This window comes from Ambystoma mexicanum, chromosome 4q (assembly GCF_040938575.1).
Source record: "Ambystoma mexicanum isolate Mex_15411 chromosome 4q, UKY_AmexF1_1, whole genome shotgun sequence".
Taxonomy (NCBI): Eukaryota; Metazoa; Chordata; class Amphibia; order Caudata; family Ambystomatidae; genus Ambystoma; species Ambystoma mexicanum.
This window is the reverse complement of record NC_090928.1, coordinates 323,787,054-323,803,832: the sequence shown is the minus strand read 5'-3', so window position 1 is coordinate 323,803,832 and position 16,779 is coordinate 323,787,054. Positions and strand designations below refer to the sequence as shown.

The 16,779-nt window shown below is 48.2% G+C and overlaps 1 protein-coding gene across 5 annotated transcripts in view; it reads right to left on the bottom strand.

The window, feature by feature from the left end:
- The window catches only part of BIRC6 (baculoviral IAP repeat containing 6), a 3,097,233-nt gene that overhangs the window by 2,114,509 nt on the left and 965,945 nt on the right, over positions 1-16,779 (bottom strand). The window lies entirely within an intron of this gene.

Here is a 16,779-nt window from a genome sequence, read left to right as displayed (position 1 = left end):
CTTATTGCCAAAACGAGAACAGTGGAGCAACCTCATATCAGAATCACCACCAAAGTCTCTAAAGATAACAAGCTACTTTACCAAACAATAAACAAGCACTAGCATCTGTTAAATATGGATCTAAAACTAAGGGAAGTGGCAGACCTTAAACAAGGTTTTTCTTTACAAGAGCACCAACTCTAAGAACCAAACCCAGGCCATCTTTCCTGAAAGACACTCAAGAAGTGACTAGCTCAGGCAAAGATTAGTTAAAGCTTCCATCCAAATGTTTCTACAAGTGTGGCAGCTGCAGCATGTGCAAGCATGCCCACAGGAACACAGAGCTTTTCAAAAACGGTGGTGAAGAACCAGTGCAAATAAGTTTATGAACTAATGAACAGAATGTGTTGTCTATGGGATTCTATGTGTCTGCAACAAGCTCTACATTGGGGGCACGATACGTGAAGGATAATAATAAGAGAACATTTCTCCAATCTCAGCAACCAAGACCCAAGACTCTTACTAGCAAATCACTGGCAAGAAAACCATCAACTGGAGGATAAAGGAAACATCAAAGGTATTGGTCTCCAGCAAGCAAACTGTGGCAAGCGAAGAGGTGACGGCAAACTACTACGACAAATGGAAGCCAGGCTTATCTGTAAATTACAAAGTACCCTCACTGACCTGAAAAAAAGGGCATGAAATGAACATATTCTTATGAGCCTCAGAGTTTCTTCTAACATATAAAAAGTGTATTCCAACTGAATGCGTATTAATAGTAATATTGGTAGCACTTACAGCATTTTTATAAATGTACCAGTCAACAGACTCGCGCAGTAACAAAGAACCACTATAAGATGTGCATAAATGCAAGCAAACAAGCAATTACAACAAATGTGGCACGATTTGTAACTTAATGTCTAGATTACATACTAAACATTTGTTTAAACTTTATTGTGCATTTGGTTAAAATAAAAAACCTTAAGCACATTTACATAAAAATTAATCACATTTCCATACATAATTTAGACACTTTAAAATATAATAAATATACACAAACAATTCAATAACACGGAAAGCAGTTTAGTTCATGATGTACTTGATAGAGATGGAAGTGCAGAATAAAACGCATCATCCTCAGATCACTGCAGGCTTTAATGTCAGCACCATCTTCCATACATGGAAGGTGCGGCTGTAATCACCAGCAATGTAGCTCCATATAAAGGTGCTCCAGAATGGAGTTGATACCATAGCTTTTCATGTGAGGAATCGCAAGGGCTGGGCACATTGTCAGTATATGCCGATCTGTTTCAATGTCGCCCCCACATAGACAGCAATGTCTTTGGGCCATAGGGATTTCATACCAAGCCCCGTGATACCCCTGGTTGGCAATGAGGCGAAGATATATTATGAAAAGTGTCAGCTCTAGATCGCAGGGCTTCATAAGGTAATCAAACATCTGATTAGGCTTGAAGCCCTGCTAAGAGTAAAGGCGATAACGCTTCTTCCCCGTGAGCTCATCCCCACTATGGATTCTATCGCAGTCTTTTGCCTTTAATTTTAGGAAATGCTCAATGTTAGGTAGGGTGATGTCAAGACTCAGTGGCATGTTCAGCGAAGTCAAAAGAGTTTGCAGAGTGTGCCAGTTTGCGTATAAAAAGCATACCTTCATGGGCCGAGGTACCAGCACCTAGGATGTTAAGCAGTTTATTGGCATACCCTCTCGGAACGATTACTCTAAGGTATAAAATGGTACGCTGGACGAGCCAAATACCATCCATAATGCTTCGACTGGCACATAGCCTGGAAGGTCCATAATGGAGCACAAAATCTTCGCCTCAAACCCATCAAATCAAATTCCCTGAAAGTGCATGCCAGCCATGAAGTATTGATGGGATGGGACTTGTACGATATAATATAAAGAGGCCCTCTAGATTATTTCCTCCTTTGCAGCTAACATACCACTTAATGGACAACCATTTCTTCCAAATCTTATTACCTACAAAGTCTCATAAAATAACATGAATGGTTTAATTTCAGCGGAAATCCAACTATTTCCAAAGGTGCCTGACCCATCTTCCAAGTAAATCCTGGATTTTTCGGTATGGAGCCACCTAAGCACATGACTTTTGTTTTGTTAATATTTATCATGTGCAAAGATCATTAATGCGTCATAGAACGCTGTAGTCCAATAGGGTTGATAGAAAAGAATGGGGTCTGCGAAACTAAGCCATGAGATTGGGACGCCATTTATCTTTGTGGGGGTAATTTCTTACTGCTTCCAAGTATCTGGCCATATCGACTGTAAACATATGCTATCAACACGCATTAGGAATGTTGTCCAATAGTTTATTAACATGAGAAGAACAAGTTACTTACCAAACTGGTAACATTCTTTCGACTGGATGTTCCTCCAACGTATTCCTCATCTAGGACTTGTAATATCCACAGCTCTGCTGCTCTGGACATTTTTTCGCCAGAGAGTGCCCTTGCGTCGGGTCGATGTCCCTCGAGGGCCTTTGTCGAGAGTGATGTCATTGGATGTTATAAGTAGCACACACAGCGCCCGTAGCCTCAGTTCATGTTTTTACCCCCTCATGTGTGGCACACACACCTAGACCACAGCATCGACTGTACTTAGCCTTGCGGGACATAAGCTGTAACAGCACAGTAAATTCTTGAGGGGTAGACTGGGAGGGCGATGAGGAATACGGTGGAGGAAAATCCAGTCGAAAGAATGTTACCAGTTTGGTAAGTAACTTGTTCTTCAAATGGATTGTGTCCTTCAACGTATTCCTCATGTTTGACAGACTCCCAAAGCAGTAACCATGATGGGAGGAGGGAAAGTAATTTAAACATACCCAATCAAATGGCAGAGTAAAGCACTGCCTTACCAAAGGCAACATCCTGAGTATGAGGTATGCAGGGAGTAATGCTTAACAAACGTGTGTATAGAGGACCACGTTGCACCGTCAGATATTTTTCACCTGCACACCGCTCTGGAGGGTTCTCGAAGTAGCCCCTGGTGGAAATGGGCCTGCAAACCCTCCGCAGGGTCCTTACCCGCCAACCGGTAGCATTCCGAAATAGTGAGGAGAATCCTCCTGGACAAGGTCTGCTTAGAAATAGCCTGTCCTAAACGGTGTCCAGTATACCCCACACAGATCTGGTCATCTACTCTGAGTTTGGCCATTCTGGAGAGATAAGAATTCAAGGCTTTCGTAAGATCCAACCTATGGAGCCGTTCCTCTTCCTTACTCGGATGAGGAGGAGGATAGAAAGGGGGAGGGGGGGCGGAGGGAGTACCACCTTCTGACTCAAATGAAATTCAGAGACAACCTTAGGTAGAAAGGACAGACATACTCTCAACACAACCCTGTCCTTGTGGAACAAAGTAAAGGGTGGCTTAGAAGGTGGTGCCTGCAACTCTCTTCTAGCAGATGTAACTGCAACTAAGAAAACTATTTTAAATGTCAACAATCGTAATGGGCAAGAGTGTAAAGGTTCAAACAGAGCACCCATCAGAAATTTCAGAACCAAATTAAGGTCCCAAACCGGCACCTCAAACGGCGACGGTAGGAACACATTTGTGAGCCCTTTCAAAAGCGATCAGTGGAATTTTAAAATAAGAGCATTCCTGTGAAGAGCGCTTAAAGATAGACATCGCTGCCAAATAACCTTTAATGGTGCCCACCTGAAGATCCCTGTGGGCCAAAGAAAGCAAGGAGAGAACCTCTGGAATCGAGCACTGACAAGGATCAACATTCTTTCGTCTGCACCCGTTGCAAAACATATGGCAACGTCACAGGGACGCTGTTGCTGGCCGCCTAGCCCAACGCAACACCTCTATCATGTCATCCAGGAGGTCCCAATCCCTATATCTCAACCTCTCAGAAACCATGCGTGAAGGTTGAGAGTCTTTGCCTCCAGGTGGAGAACCCGACCTCCCTCTCGCAAGAGTAGATCCACTCTCAGAGGCAGACGCAGTGGAGGACAGATTGACATGTCTAAAAGGTCCGGGTACCACGCGCTCCTGGCCCAATCTGGAGCAATGAGGATCTTGCGAGTCCTGAACCGTCGCAACCTCCCGAGAACTTAAGGAATGACGGGGATCAGAGGAAACGTGTACAGTAGCGGGAAGAGCCACTCCACGACGAACATGTCTCCTAGAGCTCCTCTCGGAAGAAATTCCCCTCGAGCAGAACTTATTGCACTTCCGGTCGCAAACAGGTACACCTGTGGGGTTCTTCAAAGGGCAAAGATCTCCTGGAGGACTTCCTGAGCTAACTCCCACTCCTAGGAGACCGCGCTCTGCTTACTCAGAGCGTCCACCGCCATATTCTCCTTTACGGCCAGATGAACCGCTGATAGAGATTGCCTTGTGAATAGCCCAGAACCAGAGCTGCATTGCCTCCCTGCACAGAGGCAGTGACCCTACACCCCCTCTCTTGTTGAGGTAATACAACGCCACTGGGTTGTCCGTCATTATCAGGACATTCTTCCGCCGTAGAGACGGCAGGAAAGCCTTAAGCGCCAGTCTGATGGCTCTCAGCTCCAAAAGATTGAAGTGAAGTCTGGACTCCGATGGAGACGAACGACCGCTGATGGACAGATCGTCTGCATGGGCTCCCCATCCTGTCAGGGAAGCGTCCAGTCACTAAGGTGACATCTGGCCATGGCTACCAAAAAGGTTCTCCTTTCATAAGATTTTTTATCGTCATCCCATTACAGAAGCTCCCACAAGACCGAGATTGGAACATGAAGGAGATCCGACATTCTGCCCGAGAACTGGGACCATTGAGTCCTTAGAGCCCACTGAAGGGATCTCATTCTCAAGCGGGTCACTGGAACCAGAAAGATGCAGTATGCCATGAGGCCTAGGAACCATAAGAATTTGAAAGCTGGTAGAAGGCTTGTTGAAATTTGGTGACCATCGGAAGAATGATCAGTCCTCACCTTGGGTGACGAGCACATCCCCCATGACGTGTTCAAAACTGCTCCTATGTACTGGAGCTGTTGGGATGGTGTCATATGCGACTTCTTGAAATTGCGGGAGAAGCTTAGCCTGTGAAGGGAGTAGCAGGTGACGCTGAGATGATCCAAGGCTTGCACGGGAGAATGAACCCTGATCAGCCAATCGTCCAGATGGGGTAGACGTGAATCCCCCCCCTCTCCTGAGATCAGCTGCCACCACCATGATTTTGGTGAAGACCCTTGCGGCGCAGGTGAACCCGAAAGTCAGTACCCAAAACAGATAGTGGGACCTGTCAACTGCGAACCTCAGGTATTTCCTGTGCTCGGTATGGATCGGCACATGAAAATAAGCATCCTGCAACTCCAATGAAAACAACCAATCCTGAAGTTGGAGGGTCTGAAGGATCTGAGAAAGAGTGACTATCTTGAACTTGTCCTTCCGGAGGAACTTCTTAAAATATCGCAAGTACAAGATGGGTCTCAGTTCTCCGTCCTTCTTGGGTATCAAAAAATAAGGAGACTACCAACCCTTGTTCCACTCCGCCACAGGCACTGGTTCTATAGCGCCTTTCTCCAGCAGGGCTAAAATCTCCTGCACAAGGAGCGGATCCGGAACCTTCAAAGAGTGTTTCCCCGGTGGATTGTCGTGAGGCTTGCGGAGAAAAGGGAGGCAGTAACCTTGGGCGATTGTATCTAGAGCCCACGCATCTGAAGTAATAGCACACCACTCTTCTAGATGCTGTGACAGCCTGCCAACTCCCCACCGGAGATCAATGGCTCAAGGCCTCAGAGCGGTTTAGAAGCAGCAGCAGTGCCTGATGGCAAAGAGGCAGCTGCCTGAGCGGCTTTGGCACCCCTACCTCGTACAACACGAGTGACCTTATGTTGGCCCCTTTGACTCGCCATCCCTCTCGCCTTTCCAAATGAGGAGTAATAGCGAAAGGAACTGTTATGAAGAGGCTTCATAAACTTCTTAAGTTACATGTAAGATCTTTATTTTAAGTTACATGAGATCTTAAGCATAGAAAGACCACCGTGTCCCATCACCCAGGTTCAACTGACAGCATTGGAATCCTGGAGCGAAGCTCATAGGCAAACATTCCACAAGCTCTCACAGAGTTCCAAGCCATCTCATAATTATGCATTAAGTAACATCATAACACATCTCCCTTTCTAATGACAAAGCAAACACAAGATGTCCAACGGAGTCATCATCATAACACATCTCCCTTTCTGATGACAATGCCAACACGGGATGTTCCTAAACATCTTCATATTCCTAAACAACCAGATCAACGATGGAGAAAAACCCTCCGCCTAATTTGAAGACGCTGGCCATTCGTCCCCAAAATCCATCTTCTTCCTCACTGGTTGGCCACGCACCCAAACAATGGCAGTTTCAGAATAGTCAAAACACTAAACACAGTGCTCGCATAAAGCAAAGATAGGTCCAAAATCTAAGAGAAACAATATAAAAACATAACTTAACTCATCACCGGGAACACTTCTAACACTTCCACTATTAGACAACTATAGGGCGTCCCCTGTCAGTCACCTTCACCTACGAATGAAATAGAGCGGATGCTCTTCTGTCCCTTACAGAGGTGTACTCTGAAACAATTTTCCCTGTAATGCATCACACTCCTAAATGCTAACAGAGGCGCTACCTCTCAGTACATTAGCCACTGTAGTGCACCACACTCACTTAATGCTATCAGAGGCGCTACCTCCCTACACTTAGGTGCCTACACACAATGGGACGCTATCCCCACACACTATGGGACGCTATCCCTACTCCCAATGGGACGCTATCCCTACTCCCAATGGGACGCTATCCCTACTCCCAATGGGACGCTATCCCTACTCCCAATGGGACGCTATCCCTACTCCCAATGGGACGCTATCCCTACTCCCAATGGGACGCTATCCCTACATCATACGGGAGGATATCCCTATGACCTACCTGTCCCCACCTTTCTACAATGGAGTTTCTTCATACACTATTAGCTCTTACATATTCTCATAACCGTATCATTTGCAGACATATAGTTAAATACATAAATATGCATAGCCCTATATGTCCATGTTGCGAGGCAACATAATCCTATAAGTCCATGCTGGTTTCCAGCTGCAAACCTGAAATGCCTCAAAAAAAGATACTCTAGCTCAATCGTCACACACCATAGGGCACTACCACAACTCTTCCTAGGAAACTGCGCTCTGTCGATCATATATGGGATACATTACTCACCGTAATCGTATTTCTGATGCTTGTATCTGCTTAGATTCACATGCTGTGCATAGGCCGACATCTAGTGGAAGCTGCGGAGTATTACAGTTTGTTTTTCGAAAGTCGAAAATGGGCGTCGACACAGGCGTGCCAGTAATACTATCCCTAGTGTGACGTCCACTGTACCCAAGATCCCTCACGCGTGTAGGATCCTCAGATTGTATTTTTTCTGACATGAGGAAGCATGAGGAGTAGCGTGAGTACAGATAATCCAAGCAGATAGACAGAAAAGGTAAGACTACAAGCAATCATGCGCCTTCTCTCGGAGGGGAGGAAGGGTGGGTCGCATGTGAATCTAAGCAGATACAAGCATCAGAAATACGATTACGGTGAGTAATGTATCCCTTCTGAGGCTTGTGGAATCTGCTTAGATCACATGCTGTGCATAGATTAGCGAGCAGTACCAGAAGAAGGAGGTGGGATGTGAGAAGGGTCATGAGCAAACAGGTGTCTTAGAACCGCTTGTCCCACTTGTGTATCTGTCTTGGAATGAGTGTCAATGCAGTAATGCTGAGTAAAAGTGTGAATAGAGCTCCAAGTAGCCGCTTTGCAAATGGTGTCGAGGGGAACATTTGCAATGAAAGCCAGAGTGGCACCAATGCCTCTAGTAGAGTGGGCCCTTGGCGTAAAAGGCAGAGTCTTGTCAGAAAGAGAGTAACACAGCTGTATACAGTTGATAATCCACTTCGAGATAGCGCCCTTAGAGACGCGATCCCCCTCTCTGCCTGTAGCTACGGAGACAAACAGTTGATCTGTTTTCCTTAGCGGTCTGGTTTTATTTACATAGTATAGGACCGCCATACGCACATCTAGGGTGTGTAGTTTCACCTCAGCCGAGCTTTGCGGGTTCTGGAAGAAAGCCGGAAGCTCGATGGACTGGTTTACATGGAACTTGGATATGAATTTAGGTGAGAACCTAGGGTGTGTGCGTAAAACCAGTTTGTCCTTGTGGATAGTAAAGAAAGGATCCTGCACTGACAGAGCCTGAATTTCACTGACCCTTCTTATGGAGGTAATGGCTACTAAGAAGGCCGTTTTATAAGTCAGGTGTTTGAGACTACTTTTATGCATGGGTTCGAATGGGGGTCCCATGAGCTTAGCTAGCACCACGTTGAGGTCCCATCCTGGCGGTGGGTTCGAAATAGGAGGGTGAAGTCTCTTTACTCCTTCCATGAAGGCTTTAACCACTGGTACTTTCCACCACGAGACCTTGTTATGGGATGTGGTGTAAGCCGAGAGGGCTGCCAGGTGTACTTTCAGCGAGTTAAAAACCAACCCTGCATCCAGCAGGTGGAGCATGTATGTCACAACGTTGGAAGGAGTGCAATCAACCGGGTTGATTTGTTTATTCTGGCACCAGATAACGAATCTTTTCCACTTATCAAAGTAACAGTGCCTTGTATTTGGTTTCCTGGACTCCTTTAGAATGTCCATACACCTCTGTGGTAATTTGAGATGTCCAAACTCTATGACTTCAGGAGCCATGCTGCTAGGTTCATAGAGTTGGGTTCCTGATGCACTGTTTGACCCTGTTGCTGGGACAGTAGGTTGTACCAGGCTGGGAGTCTGATGGGTTCGCACACCGCCATCCTGCGTAGGTGTGGAAACCATGGTTGTCTCGCCCACATGGGAGCAACTAGGATGAGCGTCATAGATTCCTTGTTCATCTTGTACACCACCTTCCTGATGAGGAGTTGGTGGAAAAGCGTACGCAAACATCCCTGACCAGTTCATCCACAGGGCATTCCCTTGGGAGTCCGGCTGGGGGAACCTGGATGCAAATCCTGGGCATTGTTTGTTTTCGCTTGTGGCGAATAGGTCTATAGTGGGGAAACCCCACTGAGAGAAGAGATCTTCTACTACGTCTCTGTGAAGGACCCATTCGTGTTCTTCTGGGAGGGAGTTTCTGCTTAGAGCATCCGCTAGGGAATTGAGCTCCCCTGGAACATGTTGCGATGACAGGAAGATGTTCCGTCTGAGTGCCCATATCCATATTTTCTGGGCAAGCTTGGACAGATTTGGCGAACGAGTCCCCCCTTGCTTGTTCAGATAGAACATGGCTGTCGTGCTGTCCGTCCTGATCTGCACCGACAAGTTCAGTAGATGGGGCTCGAACGCCCTTAGCGCTCGGAATACTGCCAGAAGCTCTAGCAGATTGATGTGGTTCTTGGCTACTGAGTGAGACCAGAGACCCTGAGCTGTGTGGTGGAGATGGTGAGCTCCCCACCCAGTCAGGCATGCATCTGTAGTCACCACGGCTTGTACTTCTGGATCGTAAAAGGGTTTCCCCTTTGCGAGATTCTCTCTTGTCCACCAGTGTAGGCTCTGTACGAGTGTTGGCGAAACGACCACTAGATCGTCCCAATGACCACTTGCCTGAGACCACTGTTTCGCCAACCATTCCTGCATGGGACGCATGCGCAGACGCGTGTGGGGGACCAGGTAAATGCATGACGCCATCATGCCCAGTAACCGCATAGCTTTGCGTACTGTTATCTGTTGACCTGACTGATAATGCGGAATTTGCAGAAGTATATTCCGAATTCTCTCTTCCGAAGGGAAGGTCAATCCTTTCTGAGTATCTAGGATAGCTCCTAGAAACTGTTTTGAGGTGCTTGGCACCAGACTTGACTTTTTCTCGTTGATGGAGAAGCCTAATTCGTGGAGGAGGTCGATAGTCCTCTGAATGTTTGACCTGCAAATTCCTGGGGTTTCCCCCGTTATGAGCCAGTCGTCCAGATAAGGGTACACCGGGATTGCTTCCCTGCGTAGGTGTGCAGCCGCCACCGCCAGTACCTTGGTGAATACCCTTGGTGCTGAAGCTATCCCGAAGGGCAGTACCTTGAATTGGTAGTGGCGACTGTCCACCTTGAAGCGCAAGTACTTTTTGTGCGCTGGGAGCATGGAAATATGAAAATAAGCATCTTTCATATCCAAGGTTGCCATGTAATCCCCCTTTTTTAGGAGGGGGATTACCTCTTGTAGCGTGGTCATACGGAATTTTTGGGGCTTGACATATTTGTTGGCAGGCCGTAAGTCCAATACTGGGCGCATTGTCAAATCTTTCTTTGGCACAAGGAAGTAAGTTGAATAGATACCCTTGTTTACCTGGTGTCCTGGGACGAGTTCTATCGCGTCCTTTTCTAGCAGAATGGCGATCTCCTCGAGAAGGATCCTTTGATGCTCTAGGGAGTGCACTCTTTGTCGTGGAGGATGATTCCGGGGACGCTGCAGTAGTTCTATACAATATCCTGCGGATACTGTTGACAGCACCCATCTGTCTGAGGTGATCCCTTCCCAAGCCTGGGTGAAGGTGGAAATGCGTCCCCCTACTGGGGTTGCGTGGCAAGGGACCCTGAACTGAGCGTCACTGTTTTGGTGGAGGCGTGCCACCGCCCTTGTTGGGGCTGCCTCTGCCTCTTCCACGACCTCTCTTGTTACCCCTGCCGTAACTCTGGGTAGACTGCTGGTTGTTATTCCATTGTGTACCTTGTCCCTGGGCATAGTTGCCTCTTTGTGAATTTTGGCCGCGTGGGCGACGAAAATTATTGTTCCCCCTCTGGTTAGGGGGTTTGTTGGTAAGCTGGCCAAGGGATTTGAGAGTCTCATATTCATCTTTGGCATTTTTAAGTGCGTCTTCGACCGCTTTCCCAAACAATAGGTCGGGTTCCACTGGCTTGTCTATTAAAGAAGCCTGGGTTTCTGTCTTGAATCCCGACTGCCGTAACCACGCATGTCTCTTGATAACAGTACCTTCTGCTATCAATCTCCCTGCGTTGTCAGCGGCGTCGAAAGTTGCTTTTAAAATGCAACCAGACACGGCTCTCCCCTCTGCCGAGATCCGAGCCAGCTGGCCCTTTAACGGTTCTGGAGCAGAGGCAATGAGCGCCGCGACTTCTTCCCATTGATGGCAATTGTAACTAGCCAACAGGGTGGTGGAATTCGCAATCCAGCTTCTGATGAAGATAAGGGCGTGCCAGCCCTCTTTCTAGTGTTGGTCACCACTAGGGAATCTGGTTTAAGATGTCCCTTTATATACAGAGGGTCAGACTGGGCTGCCCGGAAAATCTTTTCAATTCTGGGGTTGACAGCTCTGGTGAGGTTAGGATTCACCAGGGAAGGATCTATTCTTCGTTGGATGGATTTGAGGATAGGGATGGTCTGAGCGACCGGTCTTCTCTCTCCTACAAACTCCTCCGCGAAGTCCCTTTCCTCCTGTACACCGTGGGTGTCGATGTGGAAGTGTTCCGCTGCTCGAGCGAGAACCTCGTTAAGGAGGGGCTGGTTATCAACTGGAGAGTCAGTAACTGGGGCTTCGCTTTGTACTGGGGAATCTACTCTGTAAATTTCCTGCTCATCTTCTCCCTCCTCCAGGTCCTCATCCTCTGCATAGTAATCTGTCCCGGTTTGTTCTTCCATAATTGCAAACTCCTGGTCCTCTTCAGGGAAAACTTGTCCCTGATAACTGGGGAGTGGAGTAGAATATGGAGTGGAGTAAGGCTGAACCTCGAAGGGTTCAGGTCTTTCGACCCGGGGCTTTTTACTTAGCGGGATAGGATCGGAGGAGCCTGAGGGTGTGGCCCCTTGAGGGTTATATGAAAGAAAGTGTTCTGGGTTCTTATCATAAAAATCAGCCAAGGAAGACATCCTAGACATAACCCTGTCTATGTCTTCACTGGACCATTCCCTGGAACAGGGTATTAATTTAGCAGGTGATTTATTTTCAAGGGTAGACTTGTGTTTGCTTGTCTGCTTAGGCTTTACAGGGGTAGAAGGCTGTGCTTTCCGCTGTTTCCCCCCTTCTCCGTGCGTGGAAAAATGTTTTCCCTGTCCCTTGGGGGCCCCAGCGACTTTCGACGCCTGGCGTCGAGGGTCTGGAAAGGTATCTGTGTGCTTTGGGCGTGGGGCCTCACTGGTGTTAACCGCGGTCTCGGTATCTTGGAGCGCGGCCTGGGGGTGGAAGTCGTCTTCGTCTCCCGACGATCGAACTTCCGTTAGTGTGTGTAGCGAGGCACTTTTGGCAAGAGTGGATGATTGCCTTGCGTCGTGAGGCGATCTCGATCGAGAGCGCCCAGAGGACACCGAGTCGGACCGTTCTTTTTGTGCCTCTTTCCGGGAAGTCGACGTCGTCGAGGTCCGGTTGGTCTTAGTGTGTTTAGTGTGTGTTAGGTGTGTAGCGCTTGCGTCGCCGGGGGTCTTCCCCATAGCCGCCTTGCCGGACGACCTTCCGAGGTCGGGGACCTGCGCTCGTCGGCTGTCTTTCGACGCCGTAATGCCCTCGCCGTCCGAAAGTACGGCGTCGCTGCCATCGCTGAAGGCGCCCTCCGCTGCCATGGCCTCCTGCCTGGCGTGGTGGGCCCAACGCTTTGTCGAACGGTCCTTAAGTGTCTTAGGTTTAAACCTACTACACGCTCTGCAGTTCGCTTCGGGGTGATCCCTCGGCAAGCAGAGATTGCACGTGGCGTGCCTGTCGACCCAAGGGTATTTGCGATTGCACTTGGGGCAGAATTGAAAAGGGGTACCCTCCATACGCACCTTAAGGCAGCGGGCTGCTAAGTGTAGGAATATATATAAATGTAACTATATATCAAGAGTGAAGAGTATGTACCACCCCCCACTCTCCCTACTTGTAAGGGCCGAGGCCAGCGGCCTACTAGGCCCGGGCCGAGGCCAGCGGCCTACCGAGGCCCAGATCCGTCGTGCAGCAGTCGACGGTCGATGACTTCTCCAGCCGTCGTCGAGGTTGAGGGTCGACGTTGGGGTGGGGAAGGGAATGAATAAGAATTAAAATTATAATAACAGCAAAAGTATGGCTAAGGCCAGGGAACTCCGCAAGATGCTTCCGACCAGTATGGCGGAAAAAAACAATCTGAGGATCCTACACGCGTGAGGGATCTTGGGTACAGTGGACGTCACACTAGGGATAGTATTACTGGCACGCCTGTGTCGACGCCCATTTTCGACTTTCGAAAAACAAACTGTAATACTCCGCAGCTTCCACTAGATGTCGGCCTATGCACAGCATGTGATCTAAGCAGATTCCACAAGCCTCAGAAATATATATATATACATATATATATATATATATACATATACACATACATACACACACACACACACACACACACACACACACACAGCACCACTTTAAGAAGTCCACAAAAAGTCCTTCCTGCAAATCCTCAATATGTTAGGCTCTACTCATTAACTTATTCAACTATATACACACACACACCATACATCCACTTAACGCACAAGCCCACCTCGCACCATATGCACTAACTCTATGCAGATCGCGCCGCTTAAATGACATTACACATTTGAGCGGCTGATCCTGGCACATCAACTCAGACATTTTACTTCATACGCACCAACTCCTCTTCACAATACGATACAGAAGAAAATTATACATGTGCGTTGCTGACAGGGAAAATAAAACACAATAAAGGATACTTCCATGTTCCCGAAACTCAGAAACGTCTTCCACCTTCATACAGAGCCGCTTTGCTCCTCGATTGTCCCTTTTGTTCTTTGCTACTGGGGACGAGCAGTTCAACTTCACACTTGTCCGCCATTATACGGAATCCCAAGCTGCTCTCCCGGCTTCATACTTCATGCTTCTTAGTAGCAGCAGACCGTTTCATTCCCGATCCGCTTCATGCCCTCTTAGCTTGGCACCTCACTGCGGTCATGTCGTTAGTTTTGACATGCAACCAAACGGGCTCTTCAGTTACGTCGACACACGCTGCAGGGTCCTTTACTCGGACACGCCGCACTCCACTAATACGGGACTCCATTCGTAAAAGCAGGTCACCCGTGATAAAGCTTGCCAAACGGATAACGTCAAGATTCCTCGAATGAACACAATCCCAGGGTTCTATGAGATCGCCAACTCTCCAGGACAAACCCTGACGTCATCATTACCAACTTAGCAGGCAAGCTGTCTTAACTCCAGGTGCCCAACCGTCATCCATTCACGGACCCCCTGTGTTCACAGTCTTCAGTTAAAACTTGCTATACATTGAAAACTGCCGGCGCTTATGTTAACTGGCACTTCAGCTGTTCCTCTTAAGGGGGTGTGCTTCAATCTTAGGTCTTGTACTGTTTTCCCCAAACACAACTGCACCAATAAAACAACTTCTTTCAAAATAGGGGCTTCACTTTCATGTTGGGGCTTCACAGCTATCCCAAACCACTTCTTCAAAATAGAGGCCACACTTTCATGTTGGGGCTTCACAGCTAACCCAAGCTACTACTTCTACTCCCGAACTTCTTATCTTCGCGCAGGATGCCCTTAACTCCACTGCTTGCTTGCCCCCGGGCCACCCATGTTTACATCCAAGTCTCTTGCGCTCTACTTCTCATCTGTTAAAATTTCTTCAAACTTTATACTTCAAGTGAAGTGGGCCAAAGCACCTCAGTGGGGTTCTAATTGTCTTTTGGGGTTTCACTGGTTCACTTCTTCCACACCCCTTCTTCCACACCTTCACCTTCTAACCCCCTGCGCTCTTGGGCCCCTGGGTGATGGGACTTACTTCTAGATGACTGGGGGGCAGTGGTCTCTGTCTTCTGCTGCTCCCCCACCACAGCTCAGCTTTCTTCCACTCTGCATGGGTTCTTGAAAATCCTCGTCGCCAATGTTATGAAGAGGCTTCATAAACTTCTTAGGTTACATGTAAGATCTTTATTTTAAATTACATGAGATCTTAAGCATAGAAAGACCACCGGGTCCCATCACCCAGGTTCAACTGACAGCATTGGAATCCTGGAGCGAAGCTCATAGGCAAACATTCCACAAGCTCTCACAGAGTTCCAAGCCATCTCATAATTATGCATTAAGTAACATCATAACAGGAACCACCCTTCCATTGCTGTCCCCTAGGAAAAAAAGGCTGAGGTTGTCGAACAGCTGTGCCCAAAGATTTGGAAGCCGCCTTGGAGGTCTGCAACTTCTCAAGGCTCTCGTCAGCCTTGTTGCCAAAAAGATGCGACCCTTCAAAGGGCATGTTGAGAAGACGGGCCTGCACATTGGGTGCATAACCTGACTTCGCAACCACGCAAATCTGCCCATCACGGTGCTCGTAACCATGGACCTTGTGACACTATCCTCAGTGTCAAACCCAGGCTGAAGGGATTCACACATGGCATCTTTGCCATCCTGCACAATAGCAAGAAAGCCATCCCTCTCTTCCCCTACGGGAACATGCTCAGCTGAAACGAAATGCATAATGCCACAGAGTGTACAAAAACTTTGCTACGGCACATGTGGAGTGGGCCGATTTCAGTGCCATACTCTAAACTTTGTGCGCCCATCCATGCGTTTGCCGCCCCCATCAGGAGGGATGGTAGGGTACACATCCTGTTTCGAGGTAGCCATAGCCGCCTGGACCATCAAACTCTCGGGAGTGGGGTGTGTGGACAGGTAGCAGGGGTCGCTACTGGATGGGCGGTACTTCTTAAACAATGACTTGTTAACCGCCGGACTAGACTCCGGGCATTCTAAGTGGCAACCACCCTCTTTTGCAATGCAACATGAAAAGGCAACACTTGGTCAGTGGACGGACCCTGTTCCAAGATGTCAGTAAGGTCATCCTGATCAAATTCTACGTGAGGCCTTGACTAACCCAGGTACTCTACCACCCTTGACATCAATCTCCGATAAGAAGATTCGGTATGATCACCAGGCTCTGGCTTGCCAAACTCCATCTCAGGAGAAGTGTCCAGGACACTGGCATCATTCAAGGACTGACGGAGATCCTCAATCCAACCCTCCTCGGAACTTAAATATTCCACAACATTGGGAGACCCATATGATCGACCAAAATGACCCACATCCTCATCTGATCTTTCTTCATAAATATTCTGAAGAGACTGAAAAAACTCCTCCCTAGGCTTAGGGGTATACCTCTCATCAGGGACAGGCTTCACAGACTTACAAATAGCCTTCCTTGGAGGATCCATAGCCACAGGGGACGAAGACCGCGACCTGGCACGTCTGTGGCGATCCCCCGAGGCCTTGTCCAAATGGGACCTAGACGGATCCCGATGCTTATCGCACCGGCTACCCGGGCCCAAAGGCGCACGAGCGTCTGGTTGAGACCATTTCTTGCTGGCTTCTAATGAAGGCGCGGACGGAACTGTGGCCCGAGATTGATAAATCTGCAACATTTGCTCCCGAAAAGACTGCCAATCCTCGTGGATAGAGGATTTAGTGGGACAGGCCACCTTTTTCGGGTAATCATCCGACGAGGACAGGGAAGGCGAATGGCGATGCTGCTTCCGGGACCGCCTCAACGAAGGGGACGAGTGGTGGGAACTACTCCGGGACCTAGATCTCTTGGACTTCTTCCGACTATGAGAATGTGCCCCCCACCCCTTGACTCGTCGGTCGATACACCAGTAGATTTTGACTTACTGGACTTGAAAACACAGCCTAACTTCAAGTTACCCTTATGCTCCCGCAAGGCCTTGGCAGTCAACGACTGGCACTTCGAGCAGTCATCCGTAGCGTGGTCCTCGGCAAGGCGCCACAAGCA